Genomic DNA, 18,258 nt, shown 5'->3' with positions numbered 1-18,258 from the left:
AAGAGAAACAGGATAAGGAGGACAGAACAGAATTTGCAAACCTTGGGTGATCAATTGATCGCCAGTTGTGGAAATTTACAGAGCGTGGGGAGGAGGTGTTAGAAACAGGTAATTCCAGATTGAAGAGAATGGCTAAGTGGTCAGAGAGGCCTAGATCAAGGGGAGAGCAGTGGGAGACAAAGGAGTCATTTGCAATAATTAGATCTAAGGTGTGTCCTTTGTTATGTGTAGGGGTACAAACAAACTGAGTAAGGTCAAAGCATCCCAAAAGAGAAAGGAAGTCTTTAGCCAGACTGGAAGAGGTTGAATCAATGTGTATATTAAAGTCCCCTAGAATAAGGATCCTTTTAAATTTAAGGGATAAGAATGAGAGAAAATCAGCAAACTCACCTAAGAAGACTCCACTGGGTTTGGGTGGTCTGTAAACTGTGGCAATAATAGTAGATTGGGGGATAGAAACATTTAAAACAAGACACTCAAAAGAAGAGGGAGGAGGTATAGTTATAGGACTTAAATGTAAAAAAGGTTGTAAATAACAATGATGCCCCCGCCTCTGCCTGAAAGACGCGGAAGGTAAAACAAACCATATCCAGGAGGAACTAGTTGGTTGAACAGGAGTCCATCGTTTTGTTTGTGCCATGTTTTGGTTAAACACAGAAGGTCCAGTTGTTTTTCTTTGATAATGTCACATAAAAGAAGAGCCTTGCTGTTAACGGAGCGGGTGTTGAGTAGCGCTGATCTGGCCAGTCTCGGGGATGCAGGGGGAAGCGGAGTGCGGTCCAGGTGCGGTAGTGAGAGGAGATTTTTTAGATCGGCGCCGGTACGTGATGGACTTACAGACTGCGCCGAAAGGCAGGGATAGAGACTCCGCAGGCAGACGAACGAAAAAAACGGCGTCCTGTGCTGCGATGGATGTAGCGAGTCGGTCGTAAAATCCCAGTAAAACGGCAGTAATCGAATGTGTCTTTGACCAGGAAGTAGCTTTGTTTTAGTTGAAGAAGTTGCAGTGCAGTGTACCTCAGAGACCTGATCGATGAATCGAGACGGGAAGGAAATCCAGAGAAGGCGGTAGCAAGTGGTGAAGGTCTTCAGTTGAGTAAGTTCACAATGCAGTGGAAGTCGCATTTGTGAATTTGTAACGTGGAGCGGATAGCGTGAAGCGGATGAAAATAGATAAATTAGAAATCAGTGTAATCGAGGAGAAAAGGGAAAAAAAACTTAACTAAGTAGATAAAAATGAAAAACTGGTGAGAGGAATGGCAGCCAAATGCGCCAGCATTCCCTCTCGACCGGAACCAATGTTGAATGTTGACAAATGCAACATAAATTGATATCTTTGTCTTCTAAGTATCTTAATAAACTTTCAGCATAGCTTTCTCCCCGTTTAGATTTATTTTTCTTAACTAGTATACTATAGATCTTTTTTTCTGAACCGGGGAAAATCTGATCATGTTTCTCCATAACAATAATAAAAAACATTATTTTACATATCCCCTTTATGTGATATCACCTTAAGGACAGCACATACAAGGGTTAATTGCACAGTGGACCGCGGAAAGAAATAAAATAGTCTTCTTTAGGTGTGAGGGCAGGAGTGGATCGAAGAAGGCATAATCAGCAAATTAGGAAAACAAAGAACAGGACAGGTGAGACGTTTATCCAGAGAGCGAGTGATCAGAAAAAGGAACAGCTGTTACGCCCAGGTTTTACGCTCTCTCTCTGCTGAATGAATAAAAGCATTTTATTAAAAACGCGTTTGTGTTTGTCTGAGTATTTACTTTGTAATCTGTGGTTTACATCTACTGTATTGCTTTGCGATGCCACTTTTAAAGGTGATATGTAAAATAAAGTTTTTTATTATTGTTATAGAGAAACATGATCAGATTTTCCCTGGTTCAGAAAAAAGACGATTAAAATCTGTAATCTTTCCACTTGTATGTCATCGGAAAATACAAGAAGTTTCTGCTTTCTGTAAGGGTGGTATCAAAAAGTAATCTAAGTGGTGAGAAGGCTGTGCTCCTCAAAGCGCTTTACAGGATAAAAACAATAACAACAATAGTGTTAAGCTGGGCAAACGATTTTTTTATAGAAATACAAAATGAGATATAATGATGTTCCGGCTAAGACATTAACGAGTACAACCCCCCTCTCTACGCTAGTGCTGGCTGTAATGAATTAAACCGGTTTCACCGGTGTTGATGTAGAAAAAGTGATTCGGTTTTTGAGCAATCTAATTACTTATTCGTTTAAAACGCTATATAAAATAAAGTTTATTATTACTTTGCTGGACAGAGCAGTGAACATTATTATGGATAAGACAAAGATAACGATCCTGATCAGTTTAGAAATCTGTGTACGCTGTAAGGTTTTTACTTCTTAAACTTTTAAAGTACACGTTTCGAATAGAAAGAAATCATCTTCCTGGTACAGTATGTATAGCAAACCAGCACGTCTTTTTTCTCCAATCAGAGGGGTTAGACGCTCGGTTAAAAGCAAAGGAGATTGTCTGTTATAGTGGACATAAAAACAAGAGTTCGCTGGCATTATATCCTAGAAGACACAGACCGGCGCCAGAACGGGAGAATGCCCGCAGCGTAAAAGAAAATGCCTGATGAACTAGGGATTGGACAGTTTCCAAGTGCTTGTACAGTCGATGGAAATGTTCAAATAAATGTGTAAAAGAAATAAACAAAATAATCATTTATTTCTTTATCATATTGGGTAGCTAATGTCCTCTCTTTGCTAGTTAGTGGCTGTGTTTCTGCGTTGGGTAGCAACGGGTGACTGTTCTCAGGCGGAAGATGTAAACAGCTTAATTTTTGTGTTAAATAATTTTTTTAAAATTAAAATTCATTCTATACAGCAATCGCATATTTGGGTACCGTTTCATAAAACTTTCACGCTTAAAATGTTTAGGGAGAAATGGAAGACAGGTGTGTATTTTTTCTTTAAACTACCAAGACCAGCCATACACAGTACAGTTTACGTACATACAGTAATGTTTATGTTCCTAAATTAATATCGTTTATGACCTTCAGATGTGTTATGCTCCTCTTCTTTTTATGCTCAGCTACTAAAAGTTCCCTTTAGTGGTAAAATTCCATATAAATATTCAAAACTAAGCGGATTAAAATGTGCACAGTAAAGACATTAAATGATTAAATCTTTTCACTACCAACCAATGCACCACGAGTGCTCCTGTCGGTCATTTTGGCCAGCCAATCACTTACCGCGGTGCCCTACGGTGCCCCGCGGTGGCTTGTGGGTAGATTACCGTACCGCGGGTTTGTACCACGCATTTTGAATGGCTGCATCTGTAGGAGAACATTCCCACTCGTCCTAAAGTTCCCAAAATCCAGCACTGAGCGTAAACAAAGTGTCTTAGTAGCATGGGAATGCTAACCCTAACCCTAGCTGGAGTTTGAGCAATCCAGCACTGAGCGTAAAAAGATGAGTCAAAGTAACGTCTAATCGGATTAGTTTACTTAGAGCTGGTTCAGAGATTGCTCAAGAGTTTACCTTTTACAGATGCCCCAATAGAACGTTGGGGGTGCACGCTTCAAGGCGCCTTACAGCTGTAGGGAGTGATTAGAGACGATTCGTGGCGTGTGCTTGTTCCCATATACTGTAGCCCCGGGTTGCAGTGCTAGGATGATGTACAATACCGCTTCGGCACGTAACAGCGTTATATGCAAGTGCGGGACGTGAGGGTTTTAGTTCGTTCCTTTTGTTTTGCTCTGCTTTGCTTTGTTTTGCTTTCCATCGAGTTGGTAAGAGCGTAAATAAAAAGGCGATTCCTGCGTCTAACACTAATGTAAGAGCTATTTCAAGTGCGGCGTGGTGCAGCTTTTAAAATGCTTGTGGGCATTTCTCTGTTGTTGATTCTTTTATTGCGTCTAACAAAGTGCCATTTTCATGTCCGGACGGGGAGACTTTATCATTCCAACATGAAGCCACCCTTAAGTCCTCTGAGGCGTGTCTGTCTGCAAGGCTTGTATTTTGGAAATGTTCTTTTGAAACGGAGAAAGACTTTGCAACAGGCTTCTGCCGGTGCCTCGCGATCCACGTAAGATTGTAGCAAGAATGCAGCAGCAGTGGGGCTTGCTGTAGTTGTGGCCGAGTGGTTAAGGCAATGGACTAGAAATCCATTGGGGTCACTCTGCGCAGGTTTGAATCCTGCTGACTATGTTGTTTGCCTCCTGTCATTGTGTGCTGGCGTGAGCGAGGAAATGTGCCTTTCTGCTTTTCCTGGTGGTTTTAAAACGTGAAATCGCTTGTACCCGCTGCCTTGGAAATAAATTCTTCAGTGTCCGCGAACGGCATTTTGCAGCTGGAAGCAGATGTCGACGCTTTTTGCACTGAGCGGAAAAAAAAGTGTCTTTTTTGGAGCTCCTGACAGTGAGCATTGGTGGTTCAGTGGTAGAGTTCTCGCCTGCCACATGGTAGGCCCGGGTTCGATTCCCGGCCAACACAGTGGCTTTTGCAGCGAGCGGCTCCATCACTTGCATCCCCTTGCTACTCGCAACTGAAAACCCACTGAAGCTAAGCAGGTGTGAGCCAGCTCAGTACCCGGAAGAGGGTGAGCTACAGGGAAAAACAAAGCTTCCAGCTGGAAGCGGTGTTAATGGAGCCAGCGGGGGGGCGCTCGCCCTGAGGTCTGTGCGGGTCCCAATGCCCCAGTATAGTGACGGAGACGCTGTGTTGTAAAAGGGCGCTGTCTTTTGGATGAGATGTAAAACCGAGGTCATAGCGCTCTGTGGTCATTAAAAATGACCGCCAAAACCTTTGACAAAAGCTCTTGGTAATTGATGGTCTTCAATTATGCTTCTCCTTTAGGTACATTTTAAATCAGCTGAAAAATGCTGTGAAATGGGGGGGCACTTCAGGCCAGTGTAGGATTTGGGTTACAAGAACCATTAAACCGCACAGAAAGCCCGTACACTGAATTGCATGGCTTTCTATTCAAAGGAGGACAAAAGAAATTCCCTGAGTTCAATTTTTTGCAGCACAGAGAGGACCACTGTCGTGAGGCCGGTTAGCTCAGTTGGTTAGAGCGTGGTGCTAATAATGCCAACGTTGTGGGTTTGAGCCACGTATGGGCCAGGTCATTTCCTCCTATGTTACCAAAGCTGTTAGGTTTCTTTCCGTGGTAAGATGGGTTGTCATGCAAAACTGCCACATAGTGCTGTGAAATGGAAATCTAATAAGTAAATTGAGTCTTAAAATGTAGAGAGCTATGCAAAAAGTATGTTGGTGCTTTTAGAAAATATATTTCAAGGATGTAACTGCTGTGCTGCAGTACGAGCAGATTTTTAGAAAACAGTGCGTCAACACAGTACGCACTGTTTAGGTTACTTTAGAAGACAATGTACCAAAACAATATATGCTGTCTGGGTCATTAGATTAGCAAAAAAGTAACTGATAAGCTTTGAAAAACAAATCTAGTGGTGCTTCTTCTTTCGTTTTATGATGTAATCTGTTTTGTCTTAGGGAAAGGGGAAGTGTTAGAAGGGACAAAGTGCTGAGCTTTCTCTTACAGCACAACATCTTATAAAAACCCTGTACTGCTTGTAACAAATGGTGTCTCTGGTTGCACTTTGCAAAGTGGCAGCAGGGCTCCCAATATTGCAATATTGAAATAAAGACCTTACTCAGGTGAGAACTCTCTCTTGTGGCTTTCTTGATAGTTATATTTCCATGACAATTTGGGGGCTCGTCCGGGATCACAAACCTGAGCGCGGACGGATGCTGAAACTCCATCCTGGCCTGGACAATTTTAGCAAATTGGACGGACCTCGGAGGATAAACTGTTTGTCCTTCCAGAGACGTGTCTGGAGAATTCACTGCTGTCTGACGTCAGTAAGTGATCCTTTTAATGAACCTTTTGTTTTACGATTAAGAAATCTTGCTCTAACCCTGGGGCTTGAGTGAGTGAGTCTGGAACTCAAGTAAAAAGACGATTCAGAATATTTTCTGTGGTTTTGTTGCAGAGAAAGAGGAGGCCGGTGAGGATGTTCTCACGCGGGTTTGATGAGTCCAGGACTCATATAAAGAACTTATCTTAACACAGACGTGTGGTTTTTGCTCTGCGGAGTAGTTAATGTGATAAGGGTCTAAAGTAAGGCACCGATCGGTAAAAATGGGAAATGAAAATTCAAAGACGAAAACAGGACCGAGCGGTCCAGCGAAGTACATGTACAAAGAATTTGGAGAAAGGGGAATAAAGTGTCTTCCTTCGTGGAGTAAGTTAGGTTTTCCAGAAAATGGTAGTTTTAGTACCAGGCAGATACAACAACTAGAAGAACAGTTAAAAGAAAAAGAGAAAAAGGGAAATAAGAAAGTCGACTGGAAGTGTTTTGTGTTGTGGAAAATTGAGGAGCAAGTTAGAGAAAGACAAAGTAAGTTAGGCAATAGTGGGAAGAAAACTGAAACGCCCATGAATATAGTGGGAAGAGAATATGGGTTAATATACTGTCAACCTTTTACTGATAATATGTCAGGATGGACAAATGAGAGATGGCCCTGTGCAGGTAGTTTTCAGCCATGGGCCATACGATTATTACACGAAACGACAGATTCACTTAACCCAGAGGGAGATCCCGGGTGGGATTTTGAGTACATGTGCAGATGTGTAAGTGTGTGGGAGGAATGTGCTAAGAGGCATTATTCAGGATGGGGTAAGAAACCTGAACAGATGATGTTGAGCACTACTAAAGTGTATCCCGAATTGGATTGTCTTGCAGTAACTATTGCTCCTGTGACTACCCTTCCGTCGCCTCCACCATATGGGGAGGGCCAACCGGCTTCACCGTATAATAGGCGACGGGATGAAAGAAAGGGTGACACGGAGGGGATGCTCTCACCGTCCCGCACAAGGAGAGGAGTGCGGTATGGTGGGGGTCGCTCCGCCGATCCTTCCGCCGTTCCGTGTCCCCAGTCCATGGAGGAGGGAGAGGGGGTGCTCCACATGCCAATGATTGAATGTCCTAATCCCCGCACCGGTGATAATGAGGAACCTACTGTCCTCGTTTATCGCCCATGGAAATTAACTGAGTTGGCGGCAGTTATTGGGGAGCTGCCAAACCCCAAAACCACTGGGCGTAAGTACACGACAGCCCTGAGACGGCTGGTAGCACAAACCAGACCCACGAGCGGAGAGCTAGAGACTATTTTTATAAAGACTTTGAAGCTTGATTATGGCAATGTAAGGGGAGATGGTCAAAATGAGTTTAGCCCTGACCACCCATACAGCAGCGATGCTGGCAGTGACTATCAGACCCAGCTTAATGCCATATGTCGCAGAATAGAGGCAAAATACTCGGGGAAAGTGGATTGGGTAGTGCTGAGGCGAAGTAACCAGAAACCCGGGGAAACCTGTAATGACTTTTTGGAGAGACTGACTCCTCTCTTCAGTAATCTTAGTGGCCTGCCTGAACCCCCAGCAGGAGGGGCAGGGTCAGTTTATAAAACCCAACTCACTAACCTTTTTGTAGAGTGACTGCTTCCAGAAATAGGTGGCATGGTAAAAGCTACCTGTATCGGCTGGGACACTGCCCGATTAGCAGAAGTATGTCACCATGTTTATCATGCTGAAAGACAGCTCACAGACAAGAGAGAGCGAAAAGCCCGAAAGGATAATCATCAGCTTCACCAGCTGCAAATGGCTCAGTTACAGTTTTACCAGGGTGAGCAGAACAGAGGGAGAGGACAGCGCACCCGGCGAGGCCGAAGAGGAAGAAGCAGAAGCCCGAGAGGGGACTTCCAGACTTGCTTCAAGTGTGGACGGAAGGGACACTGGGCTCGTGACTGCCCCGAACATAACACAGCAAAACGAAGAAGCGACGGCAACAACTGGGATCTACCACCACCCCCTCCACCTGAGGTAACCGTGAGATCACCCTGGCAGTAGGAAAAAAGGGACTGACGTTCATCGCAAGCTGAGCTAGGGCCTGAGGGCACCGAGACTTTTATCTTACCTGCCCTCTCTCCCCCGTCTCAGCTACCCAAGGTCACTTTATACATAAATTGAGACCCATATGAATTTTTAGTGGATACCGGAGCCACACACTCATTATTCAGGGACAATATCTATAGGTTCGACCCCTCCTCAAAATCCATTTTTAACAATAGGAGTAACGGGACATCCCACAAAGTCTTATTTTACTGCACCCCTGACAGTGGAATGCCAGCAGCATGGGTTTGGGCCTGGTAACCACTCCTTCCTCCTTCCTAAAGAGTGCCCTGTTAATTTGTGTGGCAGAGATTTACTCTGCAAAATGGGCCTCACCGAATCGTCTGTTCAGAACAAGGGCTTGAGCTAACCCGCAATGAAGACTGCTTGCCACACACCATGTTATTACAACACTCATCCACAGTCCCTGACTACTATTACAGCTGGGACTTAGTGCAGGATGAGGAACAAACGCCACAACTTCTTTTACAAGAAATAAAAAGACTGTGGTCAGGCCAGGGTGATTTTCAGGACGTGAGTAATTTACATTGTACAGCAGAGGTTAGTTTTAGAGGTCCAGCTGAGGAATTTGAGATGGTGTGGTTCGGTGACGGACTGTGTAGTGATAAGATAAAAAGCAATGAGTATTTAATTTCGGCAGACTTTGCAGCATTAGCTATTAACTTAACAGAAGAGCAGAAGACACTTTATCGAGCGGGAACGCACCCTCATGTTTCCCTTGCTAAAGCATCAGGTTTTCGCTGGCAGGACGTGGGCAGTTTTGTCCAACGGTGTGTTGAAAGCTGCTCGTGGTCAGCTCCAGACTCTAGGAGAGTTAAATATAATGCCACCCTCCAGGCCAGTTGGTGCCCATACTCAGCGATCCTTCAAACCTGGAGGACAGTGCATCTCACGGCTCCAGATGATCAGATGGGTGCATTATTTGTGTCTACCCCTGTTGACACTTCCCATCCCGCACTAGAGGGGGTGCCCAGCTCCCTCTGGGCGGCTCACAAATATGATGTGGGATTAATAGAGGGGGCTTCCCCGCTCGAAGTAAAACCCAAGTCCACCTATGGGCCGAGTAAGCCCCAGTATCTGCTCAGGCCAGACGTTGAAGTTGGGCTCAAACCTGTGGTTGAACAGCTGGTCGCCGCAGGAATTTTGATTCCCTGCCCAACATCTCCCTGTAACACTCCACTGTTCCCCGTTAAAAAGGCTGATGGGGAATCCTGGCGCCCGGTACAAGATTTAAGAGCAGTAAATACACCCATATATGCTCGAGCTCCTGTAGTTCCAAATCCAACCACTATTTTGTCATCTATCTCCGGGGACTCAAAAGTTTTTTCTGTAATAGATTTGGCAAATGCATTTTTTAGTATCCCAGTACACTCTGAGTCCCAGTTCTGGTTTGCTTTCACGTTTCAAGGGAAAAAGTATACTTGGACTCGTATGCCTCAGGGGTATGCCGAGGCTCCTACTGTATTTTCCTCTGCATTGCAGTACTGTCTCTCAGGGTTTGGTTTTAAAAACGGTAGTACACTTGTGCAGTATGTTGACGATTTGTTGATTTGCTCTCCAAGTGAAAGCGCTTGCGTTCAGGATACTAAAGATCTTTTAAATTATCTTACCAGTACTGGAAATAAAGTTTCACTATCAAAGCTGCAGCTTGTAAAAAAGAATGTATGATATTTAGGTCATGACATTTCTGCAAATTCACGCTCAATTGGCACGGAGCGAATAAGTGCGATCCAAAAAATTCCAAAACCCTGCACCAAGAAGGAAATGATGTCCTTCTTAGGTTGCACAGGTTACTGTAGGGCGTGGATACCTGGGTATGCAAAAATAGCACAGCCATTGTCTGACATGGCGCACGCCTCAGGCCTGAATATGACTGACAGACTGACTTGGACTGAAGAAGGGGAAAACGCTTTTGGTGAACTCAAGACTGCACTGATGTCTGCCCCTGCATTGGGCATTCCTGATATGACTAAGGGGTTCACTTTATGTGTTGAAGAGAAGTCTGGTTTCTACAGTGCTGTCCTTTTACAAGAACACGGAGACCGTCTTAAACCAGTTGCTTATTATTCTCAGCGACTTACCTCTGTAACCAGAGGCCTCCCAGCCTGCCTACGTGCTGTAGTGGCAGCAGCTGCAGCTGTCATGGCTTCTGCCTCTTTGGTTTGTTATCGTCCGTTGAAGCTTTTAGTTCCACATGCTGTGGCTTTCATCCTCCTTCAGAGTAAAACTTCACATTTCTCTTCCGCGTCTACTCTTCACTACCATCATGTCCTTTTATCTCTGCCACATGTTACTATCGAGCGATGCACAGTGTTAAACCCTGCAACCTTGTTGCCCACTCAGGACGAGGGGCGGCCATCACCTCTCAGGTAACCCCCAGGCAGGATCTCTCTTCTTCTCCCCTTCCTAACTCTGAGTTGCTCTTCTATGTTGATGGGTCAGCTCGTAAGGACCCGTCCACCGGATTGAGTCATGTTGGGTATGCAGTGGTCTCTGACCACTCCACTGTCGAGGCTGCTCGCCTCCCTTCGCATTTATCTGCCCAGGCAGCCGAACTTTTGGCTTTAACAAGGGCTTGTGTCCTGGCAACCGGAAAGTCAGTTACTATTTACACTGATAGTAGATACGCTTTTGGGGTTGTGCATGACTTCGGTACTCTCTGGAAGAATAGGGGGTTTCTCACATCACAAGGCACACCGATCCAACACTCCCTCCCGGTAAGCAATTTGCTCGAGGCTATTTTGTTGCCCAGCTCTATTGCAGTGTGCAAGTGTGCAGCACACACCCACTTGCTGGATGAGATTTCAAGAGGCAACTCCAGGGCCGATGCTGCAGCAAAGGCGGCTGCAGTATCCCCTTTTTCTTCTGCACTTTTACTTCCCCTTCTCAGCCCTGAGCCCGCAATGGCTTCACTATCTGACATGCAGGCCCTGGCCACTCCGGCTGAAAAGGCAGTCTGGAAAAGGTCTGGCTTGTTTTCTAATGGGGTCTGGCTAGGCCTGACGGGGAAACCATGTCTTCCCCGACATTTCTTCCCCTACATTGCTAAAGTGACACATGGGCGAGACCATGTGTCAAAAGGAGGGATGGTAAGTATGGTAAGTATGCAATGGGACACGAGGGGATTCACAACTTTTGCAGAGAAATGTTGTAATAAATGTCTCATTTGTGCACAAAACAATGTAGGATGAGGCACTAAAACTCAGGCCTTAGCGCACCCCATCCCAGATGATCCGTTTGATCACCTTATGATGGATTTTATTGAATTAACACCATGTAACGGATACAAGTACTGCCTGGTAATCGTAGACATGTTTTCTAGATGGGTAGAAGTTTTTCCCTGTAAACACGATGATGCTAAAAGTGTGGCTAAGCACTTGCTCCAAGATGTTATTCCCAGATGGGGAATTCCAGGAAAACTTAGCTCAGATAACGGTACCCATTTTGTGAACAATGTCATTACCTTTCTCGCAGATCACATGGGCATTGATTTAAAACAGCATTGTTCGTACCACCCTCAAAGTAGTGGAGCGGTGGAACGTGTAAATGGGACCATAAAAAATAAACTAACAAAAATGATGGCTGAAACAGGAATGAATTGGTTGACGTGCCTCCCATTGCATTGGTCTTGATGTATTTAAGGGCCAGGCCACATTCCACCATAGGACTCTCGCCACACAAGGTTCTTACTGGACGCCACATGAGAATAGGGCTTCCAGAAGTAAAAGGGGAGGCCACAGACCTCACCCACTTAGATGAGTGTTTGGTAGCATATTGCCGGAAAATGTCAAAACTTGTTAGTGATATTCATAAACAGGTTAAAGCTGCGGTGCCTGCACCAGACCAGGACCTCTGCCATACACTCCAGCCAGGAGACTGGATTCTGGTGAAAGACTTCAGGAGAAAGAAGTGGTGTTCACCCAGGTGGAGGGGGCCGTGCCAGGGGCTGCTGACCACTGCCAGTGCTGTGAAAGTCGAGGAAAGGGTGCCCTGGATTCACGCTTCCCACTGTAAAAAGGTCACAAACAAACTGAGCAAGGCGCAGGAGTGATGTCTCCACAAGGACAGATGGGGATCACCTGCTCGGGACTGATGTGCACAGCCTTTTTCCTTTTTATGTGGAAGCCTGTCACCACCCAGAAAGAGGAAGAATCTAAACGCGAAGCCTCTTTGTATACAAACTGGCTGAATGAAACAAACCATGAATAATGTGGGGGATATGAGTAATTTGTGGTACAAATTTATAAATCATACTGTAAAGTTAAAGAAATTTAATGCATCTTGTTATGTATGTGCTTTAATGCCTCATTCTACAGCCTCACCCATGCGACTTTTTCCCCGACCAGTTGGTAGTCACATTTCTGAATGTATAAGTCTAGTGGCAGGATTTCCAAAGCCAGACCCTAGATCTTTTCCCACCTTTACCATAACATATTTAACCTACTCAAAGGGGCATCCATATGCAAAAGGCCTGAAGAAAAATAAGTCTACTACAGTAGCATTAGGCTTCGTTTCTCCCAGTGATCCAGCAGTGCATTTTGCTATTCACTTCAATGTTGCCAGTAAAAAAGCAGAATGTCCTCCTTTGTGGGATTACCTAAAAAATCACATTACCTGGACTGCTTCTCCTGTTAAAGTAGCAGTTTACCTGCCTTCTAGGGTTAATCACTCTTATTGCTATGAAAACAAAGGTCGCGGCCCCTCAGTAGGAAAAACAGGAGGCTGTAGCGCCACGGTTACTAACCATACTTTATCTGACGGAACTATGGTTTTGATGGATTGGTATTGGCAATGTGGTGCGAAAGTCTATGATAGCCTTCCTCCCCATTGGAGAGGAGTGTGTGCTCTAGTCACATTACACCACTCCATTCTCATTGTCCCAGTAAACTCTTATTTGTTAAATTCAATGAAGCCCCTTCAGAGGGAGTCAAGGGTTAAACGCGCTCTCAGTTGGGCTGACAGATATGGTCCAGATATATCTAAAATACCAGAGGACAATAGACTATTTACTGCAGCTGAAATGATTTTTTCCTCAGGACTGAGTATTCAGGCAGTAGCTAATGCCCGCTGGTTACAAATTACTCGCTATGAAATGTACTCTTTTATTAATATCACGTTAGAAGGCTTAGACGCTTTCAAACAAGAATTAAGGAGAGTTAGATTAATGGCACTTCAGAACAGGTTCGTGCTGGACCTTCAATTGCAACATCTGGAGGAGTTTGTGCTTTAGTAGGAGACTACTGTTGTACATATATTCCATCAAATGACGATGATTACGGAAATCTTACGCTCGCTATTCAGCATTTGAAAGAACTGAAAGACAAGGTGAACAAAGAAAGAGGCATTAAAGATACACCGGCTTTTCTCTCCTGGTGAGAATCACTGTTTGGGCAAGGGGGAATGTTTTTCTTTAAGTTACTAACACCGATTATAGGGGCTGTGATACTTGTCTTCCTGTTTTTATGTTGCTGTATGACATGTATTATTCCAATGCTTTGAAATATGGTAATGAATATGTTTACGCATCAGTATGTTCTGATAAAAATGCAAGAATCTGAAGTATGGGATCCTCCTGGGAATCCATATGAAGAATCTAACTTTTAACCATTTTCAAGAATAAAAAGGAGGGAATTGAAATGGAAATCTAATAAGTAAATTGATTCTTAAAATGTAGAGAGCTATGCAAAAAATATATTGGTGCTTTTAGAAAATATATTTCAAGGATGTAACTGCTGTGCTACAGTACGAGCAGATTTTTAGAAAACAGGTTACTTTAGAAGACAATGTACCAAAACAATATATGCTGTCTGGCTCATTAGATTAGCCGAAAGTAACTGATAAGCTTTGAAAAACAAATCTAGTGGTGCTTCTTCTTTTGTTTTATGATGTAATCTGTTTTGTCTTAGGGAAAGGGGAAGTGTTAGAAGGGACAAAGTGCTGAGCTTTCTCTTACAGTGCAACATCTTATAAAAACCCTGTACTGCTTGTAACAAATTGAGTCTCTGGTTGCACTTTGCAAAGTGGCAGCAGGGCTCCCAATATTGCAATATTGAAATAAAGACCTTACTCAGGTGAGAACTCTCTCTTGTGGCTTCCTTGATAGGTAAATTTCCACGACAGCCGACAGACAAGAGTGTTGCGGGAGAAGAGAAAAGTGTTTGAAGATTTAAGTGTCTTAGGTGGAGCCAAAATAAACTGTGACAAATGCAAGTGGGAGGATTTCCAATGCTTAATATGGTAAAAATAAGCGGAAGTTATCTGCCGGTCCTGCACAGTCTGCCATACTTTTGTCATATAAAGTCGAACTGGAGCCTCACCTTTTGCATACAGATGCAGCCATTCAAAACAAGACGGCGATACCGCATTATTTATTTATACATCGAGTGTCACATTAAATGACAAAAATGAAGAGAGTTAAAGCAGCTGGAGAGGTTTTCTTACAACTTTTGAGCTGACACAGTTTTGGAAAATGTTTCCTTCACGCTGCACTGTACAACATAGGCAGCCAAGAGTCTCCAAAACAAAACAGAATTGACAGATAGGAGAAAATTCCCACTCGTCCTAAAGATCCCAAAATCCAGCACTGAGCGTAAACAAAGTGTCTAAGTAGCGTGGGAATGCTAACCCTAACCCTAGCTGGAGTTTGAGCAATCCAGCACCGAGCTAAAAAGATAAGTCAAAGTAACGTCTAATCGGATTAGTTTCCTTAGAGCTGGTTCAGAGTTTGCTCAAGAGTTTACCTTTCACAGATGCGCAAAGAAGAATTTTAGGGGTAACACCTCAAGGCGCCTTACAGTTGTAGGAAGTGATTAGAGACGATTCGTGGCGTGTGCTCGATCCCATATACTGTACGCCCCAGGTTGCAGTGCTAGGATGTAGTACAATACCGCATCAGCACGTAACAGCGTTATATGCAAGTGAGAGACGTGAGGGTTTCATCTTGCAGACTCTACTTCTCTCCTGTAGAAGTAAAGCAGGGCGAGCTTTCGCTCCGGTAAATTAGGTCACGTGTCATCTTCAATCACTTCTAAACACAACATTTGCTGGTGCTAGCTTTCCCCATGAAAAGAGACATTTCCCTTACAGTACATGACATATCGTTTTTTTTCTATCAATAAGTATAGAAATAAAACAAAAGAAAAAACGGTGTCGCCAAAGAATGCCCAGCTCTGTCGCCTTGGGGAGGTGTCAAGGGCATTGAGCTCCTTGGACATGAAAAGTGCCAGATAAATGCCATTTCTCATCATTTCTCTTGGCGTCAGTTCTGCTATTAAATGGGACGGAGGCAAGGGGCTCAGAGAGCAGGTTAAGTGCACACCGAACGCAGATGTGTCCAAGTGTCTGTAAAAGCGCGGTGCTCCGCTGGCGCTGTTTCCTAGTGGCTTAAAGTGCCTGCCTGGAAAGCAGGCGATCCTGGGTCTGGATACCAGCGGTGCCTCTCTCTGTGTCTTGTTGTGCCGAATGTATCATTTCAGACAAACATGCACAGCTTGGTTCAGTTTAATGCAAGAATTAATTTCCTTTCTGGAAGAACTTGTTTTTGAAGAAATCCATACAGCTTGTGAAAGATGAAATCCATTTCTTGGTTGTCAATGGAAAAATATCGCCGGCTGCAAGAAGCGCAAGTGATTGTTTTCCTTGACCATAAACCTGCAAATGTAGGGAGCACAAAAGGCCATCAGTCTCTGTGGCGCAATCGGTTAGCGAGTTTGGCTGTTAACCGAAAGGTTGGTGGTTCAAGCCCACCCGGGGACGCATGTCTCAGTTTTTCCAATGTAAACATCATCACCGCTAAAGAAGATGGCGCAGAAGGCTCCACAGCCGAAACGTGGTGCTTCTTTTCTTCTCTTTTCAGCATGGAGTAAACCTTTGCTTGATCCTTTGCAGCCTACGCATGCTGACGCAGCTACCTTTCTCTTAACGCGCCTCAATCATTATTCACCAAAACGATCAGCAGAATATGTCGCCTTTGTGGTGATGTCACTCCTCTGCTTCACAAATGTCCTTAGTGACGGGCCATTTCTTTCGGCCATTTTTCCGGAGCGGTTATTGATTGCTCCATCATTTCCCTCATGCTTTCCATCACTAGATTGAAAAAAAAAACAGAAACAGGCTGACAGGACGACAATCAAATTGCAAAAACTCATCAAAGCACTCGATAGAGTATTTGAATCCACAAGTAGCTACGAGCAACTTTGTCCTGGCTTGCATGAAAGTCGGAAAATGTCAAAAAGAAAAAGATGGTGGCTTTTTCATATTCGTTCTTTTATTTTTAGTTCGTTGGCTCTTCTGTCCATTGTCCTCCTGCCTGGCTCTTGACCTGTGACTGTCTGAACGCACACAGTAGACTTTCAGGCGGGGGATTTGTCCTGAGCCTCTGTGAAAGACCCACCCACCCCCATAAATAACTGCTCTAGAAACACATGAATGCAAAACTAAACCACAGCTTAAAGAGGAGCTCCAACTCAGTGCCATACTAATGTAAACGAAGTAATACTAAGACATGTTCTTATGGATTTGTCTTACCTTGAGATATGTAATTGGATTTCAGGATTAACTTCCACATTCAATGTACAGATGCAGCCATTCAAAGTGCGCGTTACAGACACGTACCGCAGGTGACGTCGCTCAGTATGACGCAAGATGACGCGGGGCACCGCAGTACGTGATTGGTTGACCGACAGGGGCACTCGTGGTCCGTTGGTCTGTCGTAGAAAGACAGTAAACGTCTTTGCTGTGCCCGTTGTAGGTATTGAATTTTACCACTGAAGGGAAATCTTAGTAGCTGAGCATAAAAAGAATAGGAGCATACTGTAACGCGTGTGAAGGTCATAAACGATATTAATTTTGGAACATAAACATACAGTGTATAGCTGGTCTTGGTACTTTAAAGAAAAAAATACACACCAGTATTCCATTTCTCCCTAAACATTTTAAGCTTCGAAGTCTTTAACTAACGCGATACCGGAGTCAACAAGCATACTTTTAGAATTTGATTAAAAGGGAATATAATATGGAATCGCGTATCTAAAGAATTTAATAATGGTATTCGTGTGCTGCGACAAGGCTGTGTAGGGCTGTTTCGCCTGCCTGTTCATGTGAGCTGTCTTGTAGACGTGACTACCAGCTGACAGGTTGTGTTTTCGAATCCAGCTGGTGCTGGTCTTTTCTTTTAACAAACATTTCTTCGAAAAAATAGAATAGCGATATTATGGACAATCAATTGACTTTTATATTTCAAAATATCGCAACATGATCGATATTTGCGATATTTTGAACATATCTTCCCTTCTGACAGCGGTGCCTGCTTCTATTGTGTGTGTGTGTGCAACAGAGTAAATTTTTAATAGCGTTTTAAGCGAATAGGTAATTAGATTGCTCGTAAACCTAATCGCTTTTTCTACATAAACACAGCATGATTACTCTCTGAAAATGCTTTTCCTTTATTTTTAAAGTAGGCTCAGATTTCAACTATAGATCGTATTATTATAAACTTTCTTGGAAAAATGTATTTTATGTAAACCATGTTTGCTATTAATTCATTTAGGGCTAAAATACGTTCATTGTCTTCCAATCGAGTCGAGTTGACATTGGAAGCCTGCCACACCCGGACTGTTAAACCAACGCATTAGCACGTCAAAGCCCATTGAGGGTATTGAGCCAGTATTGGCTTTAGTATTCCCCCCCTCTCCCCTCAATTCAATTCAATTCAAGGTGTTTTATTTGCATGACAGATGGGTACAAGCAGTGTTGGGTATGTATATTGTAACGCTTACGGCAGACAGGCACTGTGTAACAGCCGGCGCACCAGAGCAGCGCACCGAGGGAGCGTCTGCATTTATAACTTGGTTTTTAAAATTAGTCAAGCAATATGAAGCATCTTCTTTTACTTTTGAGTCCCTTAAATACATTGAACACAGCTTTCTCACCACTTAAGATTGCTCTTGATACCATCCTTACACAAAGCAGAAGGGAGATTTTAGTGCCTGAGCATAAAAAGAATAGGAGCATACTGCAACGCGTGTGAAGTCCATAAACGATATTAATTTTGGAACTTAAACGTTCAGTATATGGCTGGTCTCGGTACTTTAAAGAAAACATACACACCAGTATTCCATTTCTCCCTAAACATTTTAAGCATCGAAGTCTTTAAGTAACGCGATACCGGAGTCAACAAGCATACTTTTAGAATTTGATTAAAAGGGAATATAATATGGAATCGCGTATCTCAAGAAATTAATATGCAATAACTGAGTCAAGGGACTCAGAGGATCCAAGGCTAGACT

General features: G+C 43.7%; 1 pseudogene across 1 annotated transcript; it reads left to right on the top strand.

Moving 5' to 3' along the window:
• Nucleotides 1–5,875: 5,875 nt before the first annotated feature.
• LOC148804772 (uncharacterized) lies at nucleotides 5,876–14,044 on the top strand (annotated as a pseudogene). The gene has a single exon (XR_016090715.1). The product of XR_016090715.1 is annotated as an uncharacterized LOC148804772 (transcript).
• Nucleotides 14,045–18,258: the final 4,214 nt, after the last annotated feature.

The sequence above is a fragment of the Atractosteus spatula genome, unplaced genomic scaffold, assembly GCF_055471065.1.
Source record: "Atractosteus spatula isolate fAtrSpa1 unplaced genomic scaffold, fAtrSpa1.hap1 Scaffold_9, whole genome shotgun sequence".
NCBI lineage: Eukaryota > Metazoa > Chordata > Actinopteri > Semionotiformes > Lepisosteidae > Atractosteus > Atractosteus spatula.
Note: the sequence above shows the minus strand (reverse complement) of the source record. Positions and strands in the feature narration are given on the sequence as shown.